The following is a 6,389-nucleotide window of genomic DNA, read 5'->3' as shown; positions in this document are numbered from 1 at the left end:
TAAACCTTCAGATTGTTCAACCGGCCATTCATGTTACCCACTTTAAGTTGAAGTCGGTGATCTTCCAAATGTTGTAACCAATGGGGCAATATAGTGAGATGCATACTGAGAACCCTCGAGCACATTTGAGAGCATTTATGGAAGTGTGTGATTCATTCATACAACAAGGAGTTCCCAAAGAGGCCTTGAAGCTAAAATTATTTCCTTATATCTTCGCGACAAAGCCAAGTCACGGCTCAACTCGCTGCAACTTGGTACTATAACATCATGGAATCAACTTGCCCAAAAGTTCTTATCGTGATTTAACCTTCTCAACTTGAATACAAGATTAAGGAATGATATCAAATCTTTCAAGAAATTGGAGGATGAAAACTTATATGAAGCATGAGAGAAGTTTAAAGATTTGTTGCAGAAATGTACAATGCATGGTTTCCAGTATTGGACACAAATCGAAATAGTTTACGATAGCTTGGACATGCAAACAATGATGGTTGTGGACACATCAACCAATGGAGCATTACTAATTACTAGACAAATCTTACAATAAGGATGACAATATCCTTTAGAGGATATCTGTAATATCTCAAATTTTGGACTGGTGACTCGAATGTAAAATTTGAAAGTTTGGAGACTAAAGTGTAAAGTTGTAAAGTTTAAGTACTAAAAATGTAAATTTTCAAAAGTTAAATTTTGGATTTGTGAATTAGTAGTTTAGCTCAAGACAATTAGTTTAGTGGGTTTTTATAATTTTGATCTGGAGTTTGTATAAAAGTTTATTAAATGATAAAGATATACATATTATTCGAATAACCGGATCGAATCGAAAGGTTACAAAATTTGAAGGAAGGTAGATTTGGGTTGGAAAAATTATATGGATATTTTTAATTAGTGTAATTTAAGTTGGATTGGTAGAATTTGGTGAGAATTGCACTATAAAGTGAGATAGTGCAATTTATTGACTAAAATGAAATTTTGGAAAATTAGAGGGTCAAAGAGAAAATTTTAGAGATGATATTTTTATGGTTATTTAATAATATTAAATTAGTGATAATTTAGTGGCATGGGTGTAATTTTGGGAATTTATTAATGCCAATTTAATATTTTTACCCAAAATGAATAAAAATTATTTTTTAATTGATTTTAAAGGCTAATTAAGAGATATTTGGTTAGAAATGTGTAGAAATACGCTTTATCCTCCATCAAGCTGCCGAACCTCCATAACCAAAGGGTAAGTTTGCTTTTTCTTCAATTTTGGTCCATTTTAATTAGATTTTGGACTAAAGTTTGAAATATAAAAATAATCCTCATTAAATTCTCTATAATTTGGTGTAATTATTTCATGGTTTTATGCTTGAATGGTGAAATTTGTGATTTTGGTGGATGAAGGGGAGTTGAGAATTTACTGAAATTAAGTTTGATTTTGATATTAGGAGTATTATAGAGTTATAATTAAGCATGAAAGTTGAATAAAAATTGTTAAGGGATTGGTTTGGTGATTTGACTATTGATGGAAATGTTAGAAACTTGGTTGAGTTTGATTTGTTTTGCTTTGAATTTGATTAGAATGGATTATAAATGGTGCAATATGGCTGAAATTGTGATTGAATCAAAATGGATACCATTATGGAAGTTATTGAAAAGTTAAGGTCCTATGCTGAAATTTAATATCAGAACAGTTAATTGGACTGATTTGGAAGAGTTTATAAGTCTAGGAACTCAATTGTAAGTTGAAGGAAGTTGTTGGTGAGATGGTGAAGTTGTTAGAGACATTTTACAAATTTTAGGAAATTTAAAGGATATAGATGCAAGCTTTGGAAAATTTGGATGCAATGCTGGAAATTTTAGTTAAAATTTGTGATTGATTTGCAATTATGTAAAGGTACATGTATTGAATTGAATATATTTTTACAATTCTGGAAAGTTTAGGATTGACTTGAATAAGTAAAAATGACAAGGGATCAAGATGCAAGTTGTAGGAAGTATAGAAGAAATTAAGGATGCAAAGTAATAAGAACTGTTTAGATTTTTGAATATGACAGTAAGTTTGAAAAATCACTAGAAATTCTATAAAAATTATTTGGAGGTTATATTTATATTTATATTTTTTTGTTCGTATATCAATCTAGTTTTGTTTAAAACAAACGGTGATCGATTTCAAATTGTATAATGAAATATATGACTTTTTTTAATCAATGATAGGTTAGAAAACTGACAACAAATTCTGCTCAAAACAGATTCTGGAAATTGAATTAGAAAATTCACTATAAATTTGTTGAAAACATTTTGATGTTTCAATATAACAAATAAAGTACTATTGAATTTTAAGATTTTATATTCGATTCAAAATTTTATATTCGATTAAATTATTCGAATATAAAAAAATATTACACAAAGTTTTCAAATGTCAATTTTAATCCTTACTTAAGTGTAAAATTATGTTTTAATCTTAAAATATTTTTGAAATAATTTTTACAAAGTATTTCGAACCATAATCAAACCAAAAATAAGTTTTATAAAGGGATATACCGATACACTCCTGTATGTACCGATACACCCATATTTTGAATGTAATATGGATACCGATACACAGCTGATGTACCGATACACTCCAGGCTCCGAGAAACATCGAATGTAATTAGTGTACCGATACCCCTAGGGCGTACCGATACACTTGGTCAAATAATGGTCGAAATATTTGAATTTTACACTGAGTGTACCAATACCCTTTGATAGTGTACCGATACACCTACACTCCTACAGATTTTTTAAATTGTATTCACACCATAACGACTCTATTGACTTCACCAATGATCCCCAACGTTCAGAAGTGATCCAAGCTGTATTTAAACAAGTCTTAAAGCCATTGATCAAAAACAAGAAACAAGAATTGAGAGAGAATAAAAGAGAAAGCCTTAAAATTATCGTTTGAGCATTTCAAGCCTATTTTCATTCAATATTCATTTTGCTTTCGAGAAAACCATTTGTGCTCAATTGTATTCATTCTTGAGTGTTCTTTCTTTGTTCTAGAATTGTGCAAACAATTTACCTTGTGAGGTTTTTCTGTAAAGATTGCAAATTTGTAATTTTTATTTTGTGTTCTCAAGAATTTGGGGTATAATTCTTGAGGGAGTTATAATGTTACTCTTTGTCCTCAAAAGAAAGACAAATTAGTGAATTTGTGGAAAATCCTTAGTGTGGATAGCTAAGGTAGTGAACGTAGACTTTGGTTGAGAAAGTCAAACCACTTTAAATTGTTGTGCAAATGTTTTTAATTTTATGTCGAAGCTTCCACCAAAATTTTTATTGCCAATTCACCCCCTCTTAGCTATTTTGTCGATTGATTAACTCAACAATTGGTATTAGAGCCACACTCATGTGAATAACCACCTCTTGAGTCGATTCATGAAGAGTTATATTGATATTCAATTCATCAATGGCCTCCACATCAAACTTCGACTTCGTTCTTGATTCTCAGCCCGTCAACAAGCCTCCTTTCTTCAATAGAGCTAACTATGCTTATTGGAAGAATATGATGAGTACTTCATTCAGGCTAGTGACATGGGAGCATGGAAAATCGTTGTGAACGGATACCCGAACCATCCACACATCCAAATTTGTGGAATGAAGAAGAGACGATAATGTTCCAGCTCAACTAAAAAGTCATCCATATTCTATTTTGTCTCTTGGACCAGATGAATACGGGAGAGTTTCATCTTGTACAACTGCTAAGGATATATGGGATAAACTACGAGTCACTCATGAAGGCACCAATGAGGTAAAAGAATCTAAAATCAGTCTTCTAACTCATAGCTATGAAAATTTTAGGATGAAACCAGATGAAGACATCAAAGCTATGACGAATAGATTTTTCGTGATTGTCAATGGTCTCAAGGCATATGGAGAGATCATTCCAAACGAGAAGCTTGTGAGGAAGATAATTTATTCTCTTCCAAAAGCTTGGCAATCAAAGAAGACAGTGATCATCGAAGCTAAAAACTTAAAATCCTTAACTCTCGATGAGATCATTGGTTCTCTCCTCACGCATGAAATGATGATCCAAGATGAGGTAGACCTCGAGAAGAAGGACGAGACAAAGAATGAGATGAATAAAAATAAGAACGTTGGAGTTGCTCTCAAATCCACAAAAGATGAGAGTGATTTTGATGATGATGACGATGATGAAGAAATTACATTATTTGCTAAACGGTTCAAAAAATTAATGAAGCCCAATAGAGGAAGATAATTCAAAAGAAATTAAGGCTTCAAGAATGAACCAAAGGAGAAGGACCCTATCATTTGCTATAAATGCGAAAAGCACGGGCATGTCAAATACAATTGCCCATAATTAAAGAAGAAGGGTCAATCAAAGAAGATGCACAAGGAACACGTAGCTACTTGGAGTGATGATGATGAATCATCAAATGAAGAGGAACAAGAAGTAGCAAACTTGTGCTTGATGGCCTTCGGGGAGGATTCTCAGGTAACCTTTAACTCATCTGATTTAGAAGATTATTCTTTTGATGAGTTATTAGATGAATATACTGGGTTGGCTTCAGATTATGAGAAATTATTTTCGAAATACAAGAAAGATATTTCAAAATTGAAAAATGAAAATAATCTCATATCCAAGACCAACAATGATCTTGATAGTAAAATTAATGAATTGCAAATCAACATCAAAGATTTTGAAAAGAAAAATTCTGATTTGCATAATTTACTTTCAAAAGTCAACGATGATCATCATAAAAAAATTGATGATCTTAAAGCTTCTTTTGATAAAGTTGGAACAAAACGTTTTGAAAAATGTGAAAGTTCAAAATCCAACTATATTAGAAAAAGCTTTAAAAACTACAATCATAGAGGTCCCCAAAGAACCTCTAATGGTAAAATCATTAGAAGTATATGGGTTCCTAAAGAAATAATTACTACTAAAGATAAGGATAGGATATCCTACATAATGGATACCCAAAGGGACTAGGATTTTAGGGACTAATGAATATGGACCCAAAAGAATTGGGTACCAAAAATAAAAATCAATCTATGTTTGTAGGAAAATGAGCATTGTTACAAGGCACAAATACAAGTTCAAATTCATGGTTAATTGATAGTGGATACTCAAGACACATGACCGGAGACAAGAACCAGTTTATAGAGCTTAATGAAAAAAATGGAGGAGTGGTAACCTTTGGTGACAATAAAAAAGGTTATATTGAAGGTATAGATACTATAGATAATACCTCTTCCATACTAATAGAAAAAGTATTATATGTTAATGGCTTAAAGGATAATCTACTGAGTATTAGTCAATTATGCAATAAAGGATACAATGTCTTATTTGAATCAAATGGTTATAAAGTAATCGACATTGCTTCTAATCAGATTATGCTTATTGGTCATAGAATAGGAAACATATACATGACTCATTTAGATTCCATTAATATGACTAACTTGTGCCTAGTTGCTAAGGATGAACATGATAGTTGGTTATGGCATAAGAGACTAGGACATACTAACATGAGTGTTTTACAAAGATTAATTCAAGGAAATCTAGTAAGAGGATTTCCAAAGCTAAAATTTAATAAAGATAAAATCTGTGATGCTTGTGCTAAAGGAAAACATAAAAGAGCTTCCTTTAAGTCCATTAATGATGTATCAACTAGTAGAGTATTACAATTGATCTATATAGATCTTTTTGGGCCAATTAAGACTACTAGCTTAGGTGGAAAGCAATATACATTTGTCTTGGTAGATGACTATTCTAGATATACTTGGGTTCTATTCTTAAGTACTAAAGATGAAGCATTAGAACATTTTATCACTTTTCAAAAGTAATCCAAAACGAAAAAGGTTACTCTATTTCTAGTGTTAGGAGCGATAATGGTACTAAATTTGAAAATCTTGGATTTACTAAGTTTTATAATTATAATGGTATTATCCATAATTTTTCAGCACTGAGAACACCTCAACAAAATGGAGGTGTCGAGAGGAAAAATCGAACTTTAGAAGAAACGGCTAGAACCATGCTTTGTGAAAATAATTTACCAAAATATTTTTGGGCAGAAGCCACAAATACCGCTTGTTATATTATTAATTGAGTAATGATTAGGCCTATTTTAAAGAAAACTCCATATGAAAATTTCAAAAATAAAAAGCTCAACATTAGTTATTTTCATCCTTTTGGATGTAAATGTTTTGTCTTAAACAACGATAAAGATAACCTTGGAAAATTTGAAGCTAAAAGTGATGAAGGAATTTTTCTGGGTTATTATTTAAATTCTAAAGCTTATCAAGTATTTAACAAAAGAACTTTAGTGGTAAAAGAGTCTATGCATGTTGTTTTCAATGATAATCCCCTTCCGAGGAAGGATTCTTGTGTTGATGATGACGTA

The 6,389-nt window shown here is 31.3% G+C and overlaps 1 non-coding gene across 1 annotated transcript; it reads right to left on the bottom strand.

Annotated features, from left to right (window-relative positions):
- Nucleotides 1–325: 325 nt before the first annotated feature.
- On the bottom strand, nucleotides 326–432 carry LOC120183849. The gene has a single exon (XR_005521973.1). It is a non-coding gene; the product is annotated as a small nucleolar RNA R71 (small nucleolar RNA).
- Between the last annotated feature and the right edge of the window lie 5,957 nt (nucleotides 433–6,389).

Source organism: Hibiscus syriacus, unplaced genomic scaffold (assembly GCF_006381635.1).
Source record: "Hibiscus syriacus cultivar Baekdansim isolate YM2019G1 unplaced genomic scaffold, ASM638163v2 tig00112828_pilon, whole genome shotgun sequence".
NCBI lineage: Eukaryota > Viridiplantae > Streptophyta > Magnoliopsida > Malvales > Malvaceae > Hibiscus > Hibiscus syriacus.
The sequence above is the reverse complement of the archived record's forward strand: the minus strand, read 5'-3'. Positions and strand labels throughout refer to the sequence as shown.